Genomic DNA, 21296 nt, shown 5'->3' on the forward strand with positions numbered 1-21296 from the left:
CAGTTTTTCTCTCAAATTTAAAGATACTTTCTCCCTCTAAAAGTTAAAATTTGAGATAATTTCACTCTAAAAATTGTGATAGTTTCTCTTTCTAAATTTTTTTATGTATTTTCTCTCTCTAAAATTTGATATAGATACTCGCTTAAATTTTAAGATGCTTTCTCTATCTAAAACTTCAAGTTTGACATAGTTTCTCTCTCTAAAATTTCAGATAGTTTCTCTCTTTAAAATTTGATAGTGCCGTTCTAAAATTTGATATACTTTCTCTATGTAAGATTTAAATTTTGAGATACTTTCTCTTTGCAAAACTTAAATTTTGAGAGTTTCTCTCTTAAAAATCTTTGAGATAGTTTCTCTCTCTAAAAATTTTATGTACTTTCTCTATCTAAAATTTGATATAGTTCATCTCTCTAGAATTTTAAGACAATTTCTCACTCTAAAACATAAATTTTATGATAGTTACTCTCTCCAAATATTTTGAGATAGTTTCTATCTCTAAATTTGTTTAGGTAGTTTCTCTTTTTAACATTTGATAGAATTTCTATCTCTAAAATTTAAATATACTTTCTCTCTCTAAAACTAAAAATTCAAGATAGTTTCCCTCTAAAACACAAATTTTGCGATAGATTCTCTCTCTAAGAAACTTGAGATATTTGTCTTTCTAAATGTTTTTTTTTGCAGTTTCTCTTTCTAAAATTTATAATAATTTCTCTCTAAAAGTTTAAGAATAATTTCTCTCTCTACAATTTTAAGAATACTTTATCTCTCAAAACTTAAGATTTCGCAAGTTTCTCCTTCCAAAATTTTGAGCTATTTCTATCTCTAAAACTTTTTAGGTACTCTCTCTAAAATTTGATATAGCTTCTCTATCTAAAAATTAAAATATGAGATTGTTTCTCTCTCTAAAAATTTTCAAATAGTTTCTCTCCTTGAAAATTTGATATACTTTTTCTCTCTAAAATCTGATCGTTTCTCTCCAAAACTTGAAATTTGAGAGAGTTTCTTTCTCTAAAATTTTGAGATTATCTGTCTAACATTTTTTGGCACGTTCTCTCAAAAATTTTAACATACCTTTTCTCTCTAATAGTAGTATAAGATCTTACCATACTTCATACACTTCAAAGCAGTGGTTCAAAAAGTGGATCGGCGACCTGGATCGGGCATATCAAAAACCCACCCGGATTGGCGAATCGGCTTTCCGGATCGAGAATCTACTGAATCGGTAATAATAAAACTTAAAAAAAAAAATAATTATTAAAATTCATTATAAATGTTGTTTTTTAGGAATTCAATAAGAAATGAGAGTACTCCATTAAGAATTTTCCTTTCTTTGCATGAATATGTGAATATTGATATGTTCTTTCCCTGCATAAACTACTATTTACTATTTAATTTACATCACACAAAAGGATAAACATAGAATTATCATAGATTAAGTATATCATCATACATGGACTACAATAAAGCATATAATTCATAACATATGATCTAAAAATAAAATTACAGATGACGTCGTTCTTCATCTTGGTCGCGCTAATGCCAATTCATTGACTTGTTCTAAAAACGAATCATCCAAATTAGTGGGCACCTGACTATACCCAAATCCCTGAGTGTTAGTGTTTTTTTGTGGTCTTAATCCAAAATCCCCCAAGCTTGTCCATCCTTCATGCTCACTTACACTATCGTGCTCATCCCTACCCTTTTGTTGTTAAGACTCGATATGTGAATAATTTGGCTGAGATTGGGTGGCCTTAGAATCATCATCTCTCTCATTTTCCCTTAGATCCCCTTCCCACTCTCTCTCATTAGGTGCAATATCACCGACATCTCTAACGAATTGTAGATCTGTTGGCTGGCTGCTTCATCTTTCATGTTGCTCATTACCTTCTTCAATATCTTCCTCACCAATAACCTTAAGGAACGCTCACTTGTGCAACACTGACTCCTCTTCTTCTACTACCAATTGTTCTGCTGTGTCTGTGAGAAATATTGTATCCAAGTCTATCAGCTCATAGTCTTCAAGCTTCCTTCTTATTTGTCTCTCTCGGAGGTTTAAGTTATAATGAATGTAGACTAGTTTATGATGTTTCTCCGAATCGAGTCAATTCCTCCTAGTAGTGTGCAACAATTAGAACGTACTCCAGTTTCGTTCACAGCCCGTAGCAGAACATCTTTGGGAGAGCACCTTGATTGCTATCCTCTTTAGGTGAGCTGCATCACTACCATATATCTCCTACCATTTAACTGGATTAAAATGGAAAGAGCATTGAAAGGGCAAGAACAATTCATAAAATTAAATATATTAATGAACAAAATATTAGTTAGGAGATAACCTGAATCCATCTTAGTTCAAGAATTCCTGACAAGTCTAGTTCCGAAGGATCCTATAGCATCCCTATACATAGCAAGCTAAAAAAAAATATTTCGTTTTAGTGCATTATTCCTCACAAATATAACAACTTAATCAAGTTCTTACCCAAATATTAAATAATACCTCTTGTATTGCTACTACCTGGTTTCGATGGCTTCTCTCCAACCTGGCAATAATGTATCTGACCCCTTCCATAATCTTGTGGGGATGTTCAGGTGTCAAATAGAAAAAATTTGGGTTGAAGTAGTAACCTATAAAATATATAGATAGAGAAATGTCATTTAAAATTCTATAAGAAAATAATTTAGAATGAAACATTCTAATGATATAAATATATATTTACCTGTATAATGAATTGGACGTCCAAATTTGGTGTTCCACTTTCTTTCTATAATCTCAATCACTTTACTAGCAAAACGACACTTCTCCCCAATAGCTGATTTGACCCTCTCGATACCTTCATAAAAGATGCACATGGTAGCTTTCTTGTCAGCATCCACTATTCTTAACACCGTGACTGAAGGGGCAGTGGCCTCTACAATACTGGAACATCGAGACCAGAACCTCCTATTGAGACTATGCCATCCACTTTTAGCCCGGTACTGGACTTCGAGAGGCGGTCATGTAATCACTCTTCACTGATAAACGATTTCTTTATTGCACCTTCATATTCCCGAATGGGGTCCATAGCCAAGTAATCTGTCACAAAGCGGGTTATGATAGACCTGATTATCTCTTTTTTCTTAGATTGTTCTCTAAACAAAAATAAAATTTTAGAATAGTTATATATAAATCTTGATACCAACCTCGCTTGCTGTAGAGTCTCCTTCACAATTTTTATCTCACCGATCTCCTCTAACATAAGATCGATGTTGTGTGCAGCACACGGGGTCCATACTAGATGCTTCCTCTTATCCATCAACTTGCTGCCTGTAGAAACACATGCACGTGCATTGTCCGTAATAAACTGAACTACATGCTTATCTCCCACGTCATCCACTATCTGATCATATAGTCATACGTAGAACTTTGCATTCTTCTTCATCCCTGATACGTCTTTGCTAGACAAAAAAGTTGTACCTTTTGAGGAATATGCCAAGAAGTTTTAAAACTTATTTTTGCTGACTTTATTCAACCAACCATCACTCATGAGAGTAATGCCTGTTCTTGGCCAATTCTGTTTATATTCTTCAATCCACTTTCTAACTTCCTCCACCTCTTCATCCAATATTGGCCCACTGAGCTCATATGCCTTCGGGGGTTATACCCTGAGCCCGGCTCTCTGGATTGCGTTGACCATAGGTGGAAAGTATGGGTTATTGGCTGCATCAAAGGGGATCCCTTTATCGTATAACCATTTACCAACATATCTACCCAACATGTTTTTCGTACCTTTCACCATGCCTTTGAGGGTCATCTGTTCTAACTTATGCTTTGAGAGAAATGGGTCTATACGACCATGACCTGCAATACTGGCACTCATTGATAAGCTAGAAACAATTTCTTCAACGTTTGATTCCTCTTGATATATATTGCCACCAACCCCTCTATACATATTTGAGATGGGTCCGCCATACATGATAGAGTTGGGCCCACCATGCATGTCTGAGCTAGGCCCACCATGCATGCCCATGTCATAACCACCAGGCATTTTAAACCCGCGTTCCCTTTAGTATGTTTCCTGTAAACTCATTCTTTTGGCCATCTCCAAGTCATTATTATATTGCTTTTTTGGATCATTTCCGCTTGATCGCATATAGAAACTAGCTATCTCGTCTTCAGCCTCTGCTTTGCAATTTTTTTACCTTTGGTAGCCTTAAAAAATGTCGCCATCTACTTTTTTACATTATTAGGGACACTATTGCACATAGAAACATCTCCCTTAACCCATGCCAAGTGTTGCTTGAACCTATGTACCCCACTACTTATCAGTCTTTGGCAGGAATTACAAATAATATTTCTATTGACAAAAATATATTAGTTCCTACTGGGAAAAATAATTTATTTATGCAACATTATGGATAAAAATAGCCTATATCAGCCACTACATATAGAACAAAAAATTTACATTGATATAGTATCAATAAAAAATATATTTACAATAGTATAGTAATTCACAATGCCATTACATATGGACTTGTCACAAATCTTCATTTCGACAAACATGAATTAGTTCCTACTAAGAAAAAAAAATATTTATGCAACATTATAGATAAAAAAAAGTCTGTATAAATCACACTTAGAATCAAGAAAAAAATTACACTAATATAGTCATCCATAATGCCACTACACGTATATTTGACACAAAAAACATTTACAATGAAATAATCATTCACAATGCCACAAATAAAATTTACAATGATATAGTGGCTACAATCCCAACTCAATTGAAATGATCACAAATAGTTGTACATCTCAATTACAAATATGCAAGATAATATAATAAAAAATGCAAGCTCCAAATATGGCTGCAACTCAATTATCAAGAACGTACATTTTTTGCATTAAAAATTTAATAATAAAATTGAAAAATGCAAGAAAATATAATTATCATATATGCCACGATTTTTTTACAATGATATTCACTTTAATTCCTCATGATAATACAGTTTAACAACATGTACTTTTTGCATTAAAAATTTTAAAAACTAAAAATACATTTTTAATGCAAAAATGTATTAAAAATATAATACAGTTTAACAGCATGTATTTGTTAATGTATTTTTTTGCATTAACAACAAATTAAAAAATACAATTTTGCATTAAAAATATAATAACATGTATTTTTTTCATAAATAATCTATCAACGTGCAAATTTTTGAACAAAAACTTTAACAATACAAATTAAAGATATTATTTAATTCCTCATGATAATAAAAAACTGGTAATAATTTTTCGAAAAATCACGATTTTCCAAAAAAATTGATCATGAATTAAAAAAAAAAAAAAAACGCAGTTCTTCACAGACCCACCTAACATCAGTCATTCCAACTCAAAAATCCGCCTCAAATCGAATAAATTACATCAAATTGAATACATGTTTTGAAAAAGAACACTATAAGGAACCAAAGCCCTATAATATTAACACATTACTATCAAAATATTAAATAAAATCGATTGAATTGAGGGAAAAAAAAAACAGTTCTTCACAGACATCGGTCATTCAATCTCAAAAATCAAACTCAAATTGAATAAATCAGATCAAATTGAATACAAAACAACACTATTAAGGAATCAAAACCTTATAAATTTAACACATTATTTGCAAAATATTGAGTGAAATTGATAGAATAGCAAAAAATAAAAAATAAATAAAAAATAAAAACTCAGTTTTTTTTTTTCACAGACATCAGTCTTTTTTATCAAAAATCAAACTCAAATTGAATAAATATAATCAAATTGAATACATGTGATGATAAACAACACTATAACGAATCAAAAGCCCATAAATTTAACATATTATTTGTAAAATATTGAGTGAAATTGATAGAATGGCAGAAAAAAAGAAAAAACGCAGTCCATTTTTTCTTCACAAACATCAGTCTTTTTTTCTCAAGAATCAAACTCAAATTGAATAAATATAATCAAACTGAATACATGTGATGATAAACAACACTAGAACGAATCAAAAGCCTATAAATTTAACATATTATTTGTAAAATATTGAGTGAATTTGATAGAAGGGGGAAAAGAAAAAAAACGCAGTTCTTTCTTGTTTTTCGTGCACCCGTTGCTTCAAATTCAAATTTGATATGTATTCGTCCAAAATACTCATAAATTATGAACAAAAACTTCTGAACAATACTCTTACGACCATTAACCCTCAAATTTTATAAAAAAAATTGCCCTCTTCTGCTTGAAATCAAAGAAATGGCGGAACCCTAAAACGTTTTTACGGTTCTTTACATATCCAAAATTTTTGGATCAAAATCGGTGATTTTTACTACCTTGTATTGACTGAAATAGTTGAAAAATTTAAAATAAAACCTGCAAGATTCAATTATAAAGCTGAAAAATATGAAAAATGATAAGAAAATATCAAAAAACCATGAAAATCGTGAAAAACACTCTGCAGCCCGTGTTCTTGGACGAGTCTCAACAATGACTCGACGATTCACTATTGGGAATCGCCCGGTTCTCTCTAAACACGGGCGATTCCCGGTATTGTAGTGGAACCGGCACAGGGACTGCCGATTCCCGAGTCGAACCGGGCGAGTCCGATTCGACTCGCCGAGTTTTCAAACCCTGCTTCAAAGTACATGGCTTTTATCCTTCTCTTTTTATGTATTTTAAAACGCAGGTCGAGTTGTCGGAGCAGTTAATGGCTGGACTGATCTAGATCGCCAATCTCGACTAAATTGGACCCAATCTCTTGTGTAGAAACTGGTCCCATAGAAATTAAATATTATTTATTATTTTTAAAAATAAGAATGGCAAAGAATAATAAAACATAAAATAGGTAGAACCCAAGTTATTTGGCTAATCTAGATTACCTAATCTCTGACCGACTCACTCGGTTCTCTTACGTAATTGGGCAACCTATAAAATAGACCAATTCTTGGTTCCATCAAGGAACCGGTTGGTTCCCACCAATTTCGAATTAGAATCGACGATTCTCTAATTGGATTGTCAGTTTTCAAACGTTTCATTTCTTTTGAAAAACACCTTTGTATATTCATGCTCAACATAAAATTGACTTCAAATTTACATGTTTTCTTTTCTTGAATTTTTTTATCTTTTCAAATTGCTTTTATAAAATCATGAATTCCCATGCAGTCCTCTTTACTGTGTGGTATTCACACTAGATTTCAATTTTCTCCAAGTCTCTAAATAAAATATTTGGCAATGAATGTGTGGTAGTTACCTATGTGCTATGATTTCCTTATTTAACTTTGGCGTGGGAATCACTGATCAAAGAAAAGAAGACCAGAAGAAGTGGAAGAGCTTTTTTGGAAAAATAATTTAGAAGAGTTATAAAAAGAGAGGAAGAGGGCAAAAATGATATAGGCAAAAAAAAACAGAAAGAGGCCCTAGGGTTGATACTTGAGAAAGTTTGCAGAGGTTAGAAAATAATGAAACGTTTACATAAGATGTTAACTTTATATTATTGAAATGCATCTCAAAAATCATCTAGAAGAGAGTGTTCTAATGTTGGAAGACCCTACCATTTGATCAATCTTGGATATGAAAAAATAATAATTTTAAGTATTAAAAATAGTTCATCTTATAACAAATTATGTGGAATATTTATTTTCAAGATTTTCTAGTTTTTCTAGATCTGTTTCTACATATACTTGATTTGTACTATTTTTTAAAAATTTTATAACTAGGGACAATAATAGATTTTCAAGCCATCATACGGTTTCCAACAATGGAACTACATCTTCGAACAAAATTTAGAGACGTGCCTTACTTCTACTGTTCTACAATATAAAGACAACACCTTAAGAGAACCTTACACTAATTTTTAATTATTAAACAAAGGAAAAAAAATTAGTGCGTTTATATTCTTATGCGACCCTTTCCAAATATAATGGATTATGGATCTACGGTTATAGGTTTGATGATCATGAATCATGAAAGCCTAGAATTTAAACTATAAAATATATTATTTAAAAAAATAATGTGAACTATCTAAAACAACAAAGTTTTAATACTCAATTTTAAGATTTAGAATTTACATCAAAAATCTATAACTAAAATGGATTTTAGAAATCTTAAGGTAAATTTTAGGAGACCCTAGCACCACAAATCCACTATTGGAACTAGTGTTTTAAAATCCAACAATTTCCGATACGGATCACTGTTCTAGATGGGAATTGGTAGAAATTGAACTAGGTCTAGGATGTATGGGTCCCCATCATGTTCTCCCTAAAGCCCCCTCTATATATATTTTTCCTTTCTTTAATCTTTTTTAATATTTTATTAGATCCCCTCTCAATCCCTACCATCTAAATCCTTATTTTAGTTTTTATTTTATGAACAAATGTTTCATGCGAGTTGTACCACATTTCTACAATATGCAGTCCTGGGGTGAAAAGCATCAATCTTAAAGATGGATGCATATAGGTGGTCTAAAAACAATTGTCACTAGCGGTGCAAATGTTTTCTTAACATAATTATTATTTGTAGTTTTCAAAATGTATTTATTTTTTCATTGTCATGATCTCCATGTTAAAGATTATATATTCTCTAAAAGTTAAGATCAAATTATATTTATTGCCAAGCCTGCATTCCACAATATGTGACTGGTAGCATACTAGTTGTGTCCTTATTTTATTTCATTTATTTTCTATTATTTCTCTAGATCATGGATTTGTACTGATCCGGATCACTGATCGAATGATATGACACAAATATGTAGGTAAATGATCCTTCTACCAGTCCAGATTTTTAAAAATTGCTTGGAACATTGCTTGGAACAAATATGCAGGTAAATGATCCTTCTACCAGTCCAGATTTTTAAAACATTGCTTGGAACATTACGACAATATTCTAAAAGATCAAACATGCCCTTAGGTGTTACTGCTTAATCTCATCTGAGAAAGACGCCACAAGATATATCATGCCAAATATGATGTTTAATTTAAGAAAATTTATATAATAAGACCATTTATCTTTTGTTAAAAAGTTCGCAGTCATTTTTTACTGTTTGATTTGAAATCGAAAGGCTGAGATTATGTAAGTACTCATGCTTAAAGTTCAAAGAAATTTGTTCCAGTTGCGATTATGTAATTACTCTTGCTCAAAGTTCAAAGATATTTGTTCCAACTCCATGACATACTTGAAGCTGTCCAATTTAACATTTGATGTCTTGGACTAGCTGTGACCTCCTTATTCTAAAGATTGATGGTCTTCTACTATATAGTCCCTTAATTTAATTGCAAAAGAGAAACATACCAACAACAACATTCGACAACATATTTGAGAGGGGTGTGGTTTATATAAGGCTGAAGCCCTAAATAATCAAAGTAAGGCACACCTTCAAATAGTATAATACTAAAATCATTGTGATAGTTTTAAAAATTATTTTCATCTCTAATTATAGAAATTTAGAGCTTTAAAAATAGTACACGTTGAGCATATCTTTGAGTACATGAATATCTTGAAAATTGAAGGTCTAGAAAATACATAACAAAATATACTGAGACATAAAAATCTATTTGTTTTCATGTTCATACATCTTGAGGTCGAAATCATTTATTTGAAGATTTTTAAGCATCAAAACAACCTCTTCCAGTTAATTTTTTGAGGTCCCTGTTAATTTGATTGATAAGGCGTCCCACTCATATAAACACTTTCCACTAGAGAGAGAAAAAAACACTACCATCCCTCGTGCTAGAGGCCAATATAAACACCAACACCACAAAAAGCAAATCACTTAGTTAATCCTGAGCTAAACCAGTAAACCACTTCCTCAACCGTAATCCCCCTTGTTCTAATTTTTCCTTTGGTTTCATTCATTGTAACAGTTTTTTCGGCGTCGATGATCAAGGAAATAATCTTTAGGGTTTTCTTCAAAATCTCTGCGGAGCATGCGTCCATCTTCCCCTGGTTTTTTCATCGTCTTCTCGTCCTCCTCTTGTTCATTGCCATGGTAGGCTGCATAGGACTTCTTGATGCCCATGAATAACATCATTCCGGCACTTGCTACGCCGGCTATCTTCGCAGCCGTACTCATTTCTGAACATCAAACAAATGTCAATGCAAACTCTCTCTCTCTTTCTCTCTCTCACACATCAAGAAAGAACCAATGCAAACAATGAAGCTGTATTTCTCTATTTCAATCTAAATTTCATCAAGGATAAATCTTCCCCACTACAATTCATCAAGAAAAGCAACAAGCAATCTCTCTCTCACACACATCAAGAAAAGAACCAATGTAAACAATGAACTTGTATTTCTCTCTCTCAATCTAAATTTCATCAAGCATAAATAATCCCCACTACAATGCATCAAGGAAAGTACCATCCAATCTCTCTCCATACCCAAGTGAACCGAACACAACAAATTAGTCTTTTGATTATATTTTAAACCGAACACAACAAACAGTGAACTTGTATTTCTCTCTCTCAAAAGTTTCACTTGAAGAGGTTGTTTTGATGCCCAAATATCCTAAAATTGATCATCTGGACATCAAGATTCATGGACAATAGAAAAAAATGGATTTCAAGTTTTGGAAATAATGCATGTTGTAAGATATTTTTGGACCGTCAATTTTCAAGATTTTCAAATTTTCATAGATTTGTCGATCTACACTATTTTTTAAGTTTTAAATTTTATAAATAAAAATAAAAATATATTTTAAAGCTATTACAAAGATTTCTAATGTTGAAAAACCACATTTCTTGATACCATTTAAAGATAGACTCTAATTTGATTGTTTGGAGCCTAGGCTCTATACACACCGCAACCCCTCTCTAAATGGTTATACCTCCACTACAAAGCCATTTCTCTGAAATTACTCTCTTTTCACCTTCATTCCAAATCCACCTCTTTCTTGAACTGCCTAACTGAGAAACTATTTACGTTTTCCTCACTCTTTTATCTCTAAAAAAACTGCCTTTCTGCACTCTATCTCTAACCTACTGCTGAAAACCTTACTTGATGCTCAACACCCAAATCTCCTTCACCCCCATACACATTTCCCTAAAAACCGTGAAATCGATTGGGCGGCTATAAAATCCGTTACACAATTGAATGCAGTTGATTGAACACCCTGAAATGAGGGCATTATCCTCCTTTAATCTTAGTTCATGATGATGGCCACTTGCTTGCTTACGATTAATCTCAATCGCTATTCATTGAGAATAGAGGGTGGATGCCTCCTTGTGTATCACCGAAAACACACGAATTGATTCCCGCTAAACTTTTGTAGTTCGGGGTAGAAAATACTCACCCTTTCATTGTTATTATTTTATGGGTAATGATCAAACCCTTCCACATTTATGTGTTTTGGACCGCAAAAAATCACGATTTAAATTTGACACAGATCTTTAGAAAAGTCAAATCTCACACTTATATGATAATTTTTTTAGAGATTTGGGTCAAATTTAATGATGACCATTTGAGCTCCTACATACATAGATGTGGGAGGTTCTCATAAAATCATTACTCTTATTTTATTCTAATTATTTTACCAATTTACAAAAGGCATTTTAGATATCCTACTGCTTGCACGCATATCCTATAAAACATATTATTTAAAATGTATCTATATTCTTCTATTATTATATTCTTACACTTTTTCACAAATTTTTCAAAATGGCCAAATTGTCCAAATTTTGGATCCCCAAGATCGAAAATTAAATGGAATTAAGTTATTTTCTAATTTTTCATATATTAAAAATCTGAAAACCCTAATTTTTGAGTTAATTTCCAGCCCGCATAAAACAATATTCCTTAAAACAAATAAAATAAAAAGGCACCCGGATGATGTTGTAAATATAAGATTGGTGTTTTTTTTTGGGTATATAGATCAATGTACTTCAGCTTAATAGTTTTCACAAAATTATGCAAGTCCGTGATTACCCTATTTAAACACAACACGAATATAATTGTTCCTTTTATTTATTTGAAAAAATGACCTTTACCCCCTTCCCTGAAACTTTCATCACTATTAGCCCCTTGGGTTCACCAAAATCCCTTGTATCCCCTCAAATTTAAAATTTTGGGACGGTTAGCCCCCTTAATTGTGTTTTTCTTTGTTTTTTTTTTACAAATTTAATTTTATTTTACAAAATTTTCCCTTCCATTTCTCTTCCATTACCTAAAATCAATTTTATCTCCATGGATCCTACTCTATAAATATAGACATGACAAAAAAACAATGAATTTTTCTTTAACATTATGACCTTTTTTACAATTATATCAATATCGTTTGAACTTGAAAAATGATTAGTCAAGATATTTGTTACTTATTTATTAAAAAGCTTTATCAAAATACTTATAAAGATGAAATATTCAACAATTAATATATTACTGTTGTTATTATTGCTATTATTATAATTATTAATTAATTATAATAATTATAAATTATTATCAACAGTCAAATTTATATATCAAAATCACAATGAAAATATGTATGGATTTGCATTTTGTAAAACAAAGATATCAAATTTGTATAAAGAACAAAAAAATATATATATAATTAAGGGGCTAATAGTCCCAAAGTTTAAAATTTGAGGGGGGTGCAAGAGATTTTCATTAACCCAAAGTTTAATAGGAATAATTTGAGGGATGGGTTAGGGATATAAAAAGGAACACAAGAGAGAAATAGAAAGGCGTACATAAAAAGGCCTGGTTTTTCAAACCCTTGTTGTTCGACATCTCTCTCACTCTGAACTTGTCCTTCCTTTGCTTTCTCGTCTCTTTCCTTACTCCCATCACTACCCACTTTATCGTTTTATAAACCCTCTTTGGTGGTCCCATGGTTATGGAAACCTTAGCGTCTAAGTTAACCCAAAACCCAATAAAACTATACCCAAAGTTCGAAAAGGCACGCAGAGGAATCTTAGTAAAATAAGAGAAACATCATCACATGCATTTGTACGGGTGGCTAGTATATGGGCCTGTAAGATACTGCATATTACATACGGCTATTTGGAGCGCAATGAGAAAGGACAAGAAGCCTAGCCCCAACAATATAAATTGAAAAGTAAAAGTATACAATAAGGTAAAGGTTTTTATACTTTCCTAACAGCATAAAAGATCTATGCTTCACCTACTATCCAATCGTTCAATTTTGATCAAGAGAGCCATTTACCGTTTGATCTCAGATCTGACGTATCAAAGTATTTTATTTTTAATTTTTTTATACAAATTGTATGAATATGAAATTTGGTATGTGCCATCTTCTCATTGGAGCGCACCTATAAAGTATTAAAAATAATTTTTTGATAAAATATAAAAACCAAAATACCCCTTTAAAATTTAAGGATATTTTGGTCATTTAGTTTATTAGAAATATTGTTTTTATAATTTTCACTAGTGTGAGTTTAATAGAGGATTGGACATACAAAATTTGTTGTCAAAATGGTTTATAGAAAACATACTACAAATCTTGACTAGAGAAGCAGCCAAGACAGTTGGGGCACCCAACTCTAATGAACCTTTTCACCAGAACGCCTTCTACCCTCTTCGAATTTCGAAACCCAAAGAGGAGATGAGAGCAGCCTGCATAGTGGTCAGTGTCGTAGAAAATGACCCAACTACTGCAGCGACAATCCCAAGACCGTCGAGAACTAGTACTCACGTGATCGGCATGTAAGACTCGAGTTCAGTCGGGGCATGTTGAGCCCTTGCTTACCGATCTGCCGCACACGACCCTCCAAGCTCGAAAGCCTTCAGCTGCACCTAAGGCTGACTGTCCGGAGGAAATGGTTAACATTATATTAAAAATCTGAAAATCATATTCAAAGTTTACCCTAATTTTTGGATGTTGAATATCTAAAATTAAGAATTATTTTATTTTAAAAATTTATGATATTCAAAATATCAAAGCCATAAGTAATTTTATTTTATTTTATTTTCAGATATCTAAATTTTGAAACTAAGAGTTAAAGTTATTTTTTAGAAAACAACTTAATCCTTAATTTTGGTTTTCCAATATCTGAAAATTAGAAAAACCTTAATTTCAAATTAAAAATAATTTAGTTCTTAAATTTAGATTTTCAATATCCAAAAATTAGAAAATACCTTAATCTCATATTTTATGGAGTTTGAATATCGTAAATTTTAAATAAAAGACTTAATTATAAAAGTATTCAATTTGGGATCATAAATATCTGAAATTTGTTCAATTTGATAATTTTAAAGAAATATTGAAAGAAAATGGTAAGGAATTTGGAAGATAATATAGTACGCCGATGGATGTACCTGTAAGAATACACCCAATAGCCCATATTGAATCTAGTTTGATTTGACAATCATGAGATGTCCACGACCTCATTTCGTGTTTAAAGTTTAATTTTTTTTCTACAAATCTAAATCACTGGAAACTTTAGGCGTGTGTTCTTCTCATCAAGATACACTTAATAAAAATATCATAAAAATAATTTGCCAAAAAAATATCAAAATACCTTTGAAACTTTTCGGGGGTATTTTAATCAATTAATTTTATGTTAAATTTTTTTTTGATATTTTTATTAGATTCGTCTATCTTTTAAGAACACACGTCAAGTGATTTGGATTTGTAGAAAAAAAAATTAAAATTCAAATACTAAATAAAGTCGTGACCCTCGGATCAACCCAGATTATTGAGCATTTATTGTAGAAGTACGCATATAGCCGTACAAGATCTTTTTCCAATTTTAAATACCATAAATTATAGATACGAGAAATTTCTCAACTACAAGTGCATGTGTCGTTATTGGATTTTTTGATATTTTGATAAAGCTTTTACGATATCATGAATTCCCATGCATTGCTCTTCATTATGTGGTAGTCACCGTAGCTTTCAATTTTTTCCAACGTTCTAAGTAAAATATTTGGCAATTAGTGTATAGTGGTTACCTATGTGCTAAGATTTCCTTAATTAACTTTGGCGTGAGAATCACTGATGAAAGAGAAGAAGACGAGGAAAAGTGGAAGAGTTTTCTTGGGAAAACAATTTAGAAGAGTTTTTAAAAGAGAAGAAGAAACCAACAATCGAGCAGGTGAGGTCAGAACGAGTCCATACTGTTCAAAAAAGGAGAACGAGTCCATACTATTTAAAGAGGTTAGAAAAGAAGGGAGAAGGCAACTATGTCAAACGAACGAAAGGTAAAGGAAAAGAGCATCTTGTAATGCATTTTTTGGACCGTCAATTTTTAAGATATTCAAATACACCTAGACATGCTTGATCTACACTAGTTTAAGACTCAATTTTATGAGGGAGCAGTTTGCATATAGATGCATCCGTAGGTGTAGAGGTAAGGTGCACCTTCATGGTATAAAATTTTGATGTAAAATGTTTTTAGGATTAACTCAAAATCTATTTATATCTAATTTTAAATTTCAAAAATGGTTAAAATCAAGTAGATCTATAGACATTTGAAAATCTTGAAAATAGACGGTTTAGATAATATGTTGCAAAAATGCACTATTTCTGAGACAAAATCTTTTTATTTTTCATAGTCAAACATCTCGATGTTGAGATGATCAATGAAAGGGGTTTCCAACATTAAATGCGATGGATTTTTGAGGGCATCCGTAGTTCTACATTATAAGGTAGCATCCTTATATAAAGTTTTTCCATTTTATAATTAGAGATAAAAATAAATTTTCAAGCCATCACAATGATTTCTAGTATTAAAACAAGATCATTCCAGACTATTTGAAGATGCACCTAGCTTTGATTATTTAGGACCTGAGCCTTATACAAACCACACTCCTCTCTAATATCTTGTCTAATGTTGTTTTTAGTATGTTTCTCTTTTCTAATTAAATCAAAAGATTATAAATTACAATTCCAATTAAATTAAGGGTTTATATAGTACGAGATCATCTATACTTAGAATAAGGTCACGACTGGCCCTAGACATCGAATATTAAATTCGACAACTGCAAGTATGTCATGGAGTTTGAACAAATTTCGTTAAACTTTGAGCATGAGTAATTACATAATGTCAGCCTTCTGATTTTAAATCAAACGATATGAATGTGAACTTCTTGTACAAAAGATAAATATTATAATTGGCATGAATATGAACTTCTTGTACAGAAGATAAATATTATATTTGGCATAAATATACCGTTCAAATATATATATATATATATATATATATATATATATATATATAGGAAAAAGATATGGTCAACAGCCTCATTTAGATAAGTTAAATGTGCCAATGGCCCAGATTGAATATGAGCCAATCTGATGATCACGGATGTCCGGTAGTGACCAGTAGTATTTGAATTTTAATTTATATTTTTTTACTAATCCAAATCACTTGAAATTTTAGATGTGTGCTCTTCAAAAATAGATGACTCTACAAAAAATACTAAAAAAATATTTTACATGAAAACAGTTGACCAAAATACACCTGTAAAGTTTTCGGGGTATTTTGATCAATTTTTATGTAAACTTCTTTTTAATATTTTTTTTCGATTCACCTAGTTTTTAATAATACACGTCTAAAATTTTAAGTGATTTAGATTTGTAAAAAAAATTTAAAATTCAAACAAAACCGAACATTCGTGATCGTCAAATCAGACCATACTCAATATGGGCCATTGGGGCATTTAGTTTATCTACATGAGGCTGCTGGTCAGCAGCCTCATGTAGATAAACTAAATGCCCCAATGGCCCATATTGAGTATGGTCTGATTTGACGATCATGAATATCCGGTAGTGTCCAGTAGTGTTTGAATTTTAATTTTTTTCTATTAATCCAAATCACTAAAATTTTAAGCGTGTATTCTTAAAAAAATAGATGAATCTATGAAAAATATTAAAAAAATAGTTTACATGAAAATAATTTACCAAAAAACCCCACAAAATTTTAAGGGTATTTTGGTCAATTCTTTTATTTAAAATATTTTTTCGTAAATTCTCCTATTTTTGAAGAACACACGCCTAAAATTTCAAGTAATTTGGATTTGTAGAAAGAAATTAAAATTCAAGCACTACCGGATATTCGTGATAGTTTGATCGGCCCAGATTCAATATGGGCCGTTGGCGCATTTAGCTTATCTATATGAGGCTGCTGACCATATATAAAAAAAAAATTCAATCTGGGCCGATCTGAAGATCACGGATATCCGGTAGTCTCCAGTAGTGTTTGAATTTTTATTTTTTTTCTACTAATCCAAATCACTTGAAATTTTAAGCGTATGTTCTTCAAAAATAGATGAATCTGCTAAAAATATTAAAACAATATTTTACATGCAAATAATTGATTCAAATACCCCTGCAAAATTTTAACAAATATTGTACCATTAGTTTTAACCTCATGAGGTTGTCTAAACTTAGTTACCACGTGCTTTTCCTTGCTCTCAAGTGGAACATCTCATTCCCGTCTTCCATTGTTGAGTATGTATAGATGGTGGAAAAGGAGTGTATCATGTTGTTTCTATGTTACATATATACTGCTATACAACTACCTACGCTTATGTTTTTTTGGTAGGTCAATCACCGCGTGGTATTGGAGAATTCAGGAAAATTGTTTCATGCAGGCTAGATCGTATTTTTACAATATGCAATTATTTCTTCCAACCATGGAAGCACATCTATTTGTATTGATGAGAGCCAATAAATTTATGGAAAAAATTACAAAATCAATGAAAATAATATTTAACATCCAAATCTATAATTTGTTAAAACCATTCGCCTTTTTAGAAGTTTCACTGAGAATATAAACCAAGGAACACCCTTCAGCTCACCAGATAAATTGATAAATTGATCAGTTTCATGTCATAATTGCATTGAGTATTATTTAAGAAAAAAGTTTATGTAAGGTCTCAACCTTCCCTGTGCTGGAAAACCCTCAAACCGATCATCTTGACTTCGAGATTCATTGGTATTAAAAAAAAAAAAGAATTTCTAATCCTAAAAATAGTTCAACTTCTAACACATTATCCCGACCGTCCATTTTCAAGATTTTCAAGTGTTTATGGATTTGATTGATCATCACCATTTCTGAAACTTTCAATTTCATATTTGGGGCAACATTAAATTTTCATATCATTTCAATGCTTTGTATAATCGAAGCAGCATTTTCGACATAGTTTTGAGGCACACCTTATTTCAATAGTATAGGGTTGACACCTTATACAAATCTCACCCATTATTCAATGGGTGTGGTTTCTACAACGTTGCAACCTTAAACAATCCAATTAAGGCATACCTCCAAATTTTATTATCACATGCAAGTTTGGGTGTAAAACACTTTTTTTAGGATTATTTGAAAAATTATTTTCATTTTTAATTATAAAATTTTAAACCACAAATATTATTAAAATCAAGTTGATCTATAAACATATAAGCTCTCGAAGATGGACGGTCTAGATAATGTGCTGGTAGAAGCACTAATCCTAGGACCAATAATCTTTTTTTTTTCCCATATTCATACATTTTGATGTCGAGATGACTAATTAGAGGGTTTTCCAATGCTAAAAGGACCTTTTTCGATGGATTTTTTAGATGCATATTTAATTCTACATTTTTAAGATTGCAACCTCATATAAACTTTTTCCTTATTTAATTTTAAAACATAGAAAAATAAAATGAGCTTGATTCCTTACCCAAAATAATTTGGTTCGATAAGTCAGGCTCGGGCCTGAATTACACAAAAATTAATAGAATTTGAGAATCTCTCTAAAAATTCCAGACATTACTTATGCATTCACTCAAATTTTTGGTAAGTATTATAACCATTTCTCGCAACAATAAATACACAATGAAAACAAAAGCGCGCAAAGAGATGGAGGCATGAAAGTCCCACAACTTGGGAAAATTATTAATTTTTTTAATAGTTACTTTGACTAATTTTTTGAAGTGTGTTTTGTAATAGTAGTATAAGATCTTACCATACTTCATACATTTCAAAGTACATGGTTTTTTTTCTTTTCTTTTATTATGAATTTTCAAACGCAGGTCAAGTTGCCGAAGCAGTTAATGGCTGGACTGATCTAGATCGCCAATCTTGACTGCATTGGACCCAATCTCTTATGTAGAAACTTGTCCCAAAGAAATTAAATAATACTTTCTATTTTAAAAAATAAAATAGGTCGAAACCAAGTGATTTGGCTAATCCAGATTACTTAACTCTCTAACAGACTCACGCGGTTCTCTGACATAATAGGGCAATCTATACAAGAGACCAATTCTTGGTTCCAGCAAGGAACCCGTTGGTCCCCTCCAATTTCGAATTAGAATCATGATTCTTTATCTGGATTGCCATTTTTCAAACATTTTCTTTCTTCAGAAAAACACAGTTGTATATTCATCAAATGCATGCTCAACATAAAATTGACTTCAAATTTACATGTTTTCTTTTCTTGAATGATTCTAGTTTTGAAGGCAAAATGTATGTGGTTTATTCGCTTTTTTATTCTTTTCAAAATGCTTTTATGATATCATGAATTCCCATGCATTCCTCTTTATTATGTGGTATTTACACTAGGTTTCAATTTTCTCCAAGTCTCTAACTAAAATATTTAGCAATTAATGTGTGGTAATTACCTATGTGCTATGATTTCTTTATTTAACTTTGGCGTGGGAATCACTTATGAAAGAAAGGAAGATCAGGAAGAGTGGAAAGTATTTTTGGGAAAATAATTTGGAAGAGTTATAAAAGAGAAGAAGAGGCCAAAAATGAAATAGGCAAAAGAACAAAAAAAAAAAAAAAAAAGGCTAGGCTTGAGAAAAAGTGATCATGTGAGCCAGTGGGCTCACAAGAAAAAGTGAGTCTTGCTGCTTCGATTGAATTTGGGCCGATTTGATGATCACAGATATTTGATAGTATTTTAATTTTATTTTTTTTTTACAAATTTAAATCACTTGAAATTTTAGGCGTGTGTTCTTCTCATCAAGCCGCACCTAATAAAAATATAAAATAAAATAATCTATAAAATAAATTGACCAAAATACCCACAAAACTTTATAGGGGTATTTTGGTCAATTGTTTTCATGTAAAATTATATATATATATATATATATAATTAGTTAATTTAAAAAAAAACACAAGTGGGAATTTTGGCTCCTACCGTTTAGTGAGAAAGAAGTCAGAATTTTGGCTCCTACCTGAGAAAGAAGTCAGAGACTTTATCATAGGACTCGATGGTACTACTGTCAAGCCCCCAGCCCATTCTCATAGTGGTAAGTCAGTGGAGATTTAGGCACAAGATTCAAGAACTTGCTAATTGCCATGAAACTGGCAAAATATTGATGACTCTTTCACTTGATCACATTTAAGGAATAAATGCAATAAAATGGTCTGAAGAGGAGTTATAAGAATTTCCAACTTTTTGATCAGTGAGTGATAGGAGGTTGGGTCATATAAGAAGCACTTTCTCCTCTGTCTCTGTGTCTGCCTCTATAAAGTTTCACACTGATGGGGACCTCGATGAGTCCCACATAGTCCTCCTTAGACAGTCAGTTGAAACTGGCAAAATATTGATGAATCTTTCACTTGATCACATTTAAGGAATAAATGCAGAAAAATGGTTTGAAGAGAGTTATAAGAATTTCCAACTTTTTGATCAGTGAGTGATAGGAGGTTGGGTCCTCTGTCTCTGTGTCGGCCTCTGTAAATTTTCACACTGATCGGGGCCTCGATGAGTCCCACATAGTCCTCCTTAGACAGTCAGTAAATAGTACATACTACTCCAAATTCTAGATGATTCATTGGGAAACCATAAAATTTAACTCAAGAGAGCTAAAAGATTCATTTGGCTCCTAGTGCGACTGATTAGGCTTCCCCTTTTAAAATGCAATTTTCGCACCCCTTCCACATGCCCCAGGAAAATGTAAGGGAGCTCTCCCTCTGGAGGATATGTCGTTTGGATGGGAGAAAAATCTAGATCCGACAACAGAAATGAGACGTATGACGTCCTCTATTGTCACCCATTTTACATCATAGTTATTGGAGGCGGAAGTGGAAGATTGTTGCTTGCTAGGGACTTTGGTCTTTTGGGAGCGCCATGAGGACACCCTTATTATAAATATATTAAACTAGAGAAGAAGACAGAGAAATCATTGTCTCTCTTTTACACATTTATAAAATGTGACAAATGTTGACCACCATTCCTACATTCAATGTGATTTTGAAGTACTAGAATTAAAATTTTCCTTTTATTATTGATGAAGATTTAAGAATCACTTTTATTTTGACATTGGCTCTAGACAGAGGTAGTAGTGTGGTAGTTGACACAATAGTTGAAATTTTAGATATATATTCTTCAAAAATAGACGAATCTATAAAAAATATAAAAAAAATAAATT

General features: G+C 31.8%; 1 long non-coding RNA gene across 1 annotated transcript; it reads right to left on the minus strand.

Moving 5' to 3' along the window:
* Positions 1 to 9555: 9555 nt before the first annotated feature.
* LOC148783551 (uncharacterized) lies at positions 9556 to 12771 on the minus strand. Its single transcript, XR_016051496.1, has 2 exons — positions 12661 to 12771; positions 9556 to 10054 (listed from the first exon to the last, which is right to left on the minus strand). It is a non-coding gene; the product is annotated as an uncharacterized LOC148783551 (long non-coding RNA).
* Between the last annotated feature and the right edge of the window lie 8525 nt (positions 12772 to 21296).

The sequence above is a fragment of the Amborella trichopoda genome, chromosome 1 (assembly GCF_054954075.1).
Source record: "Amborella trichopoda isolate Santa Cruz 75 chromosome 1, AtrichopodaSantaCruz75HAP2 v2.0, whole genome shotgun sequence".
NCBI lineage: Eukaryota > Viridiplantae > Streptophyta > Magnoliopsida > Amborellales > Amborellaceae > Amborella > Amborella trichopoda.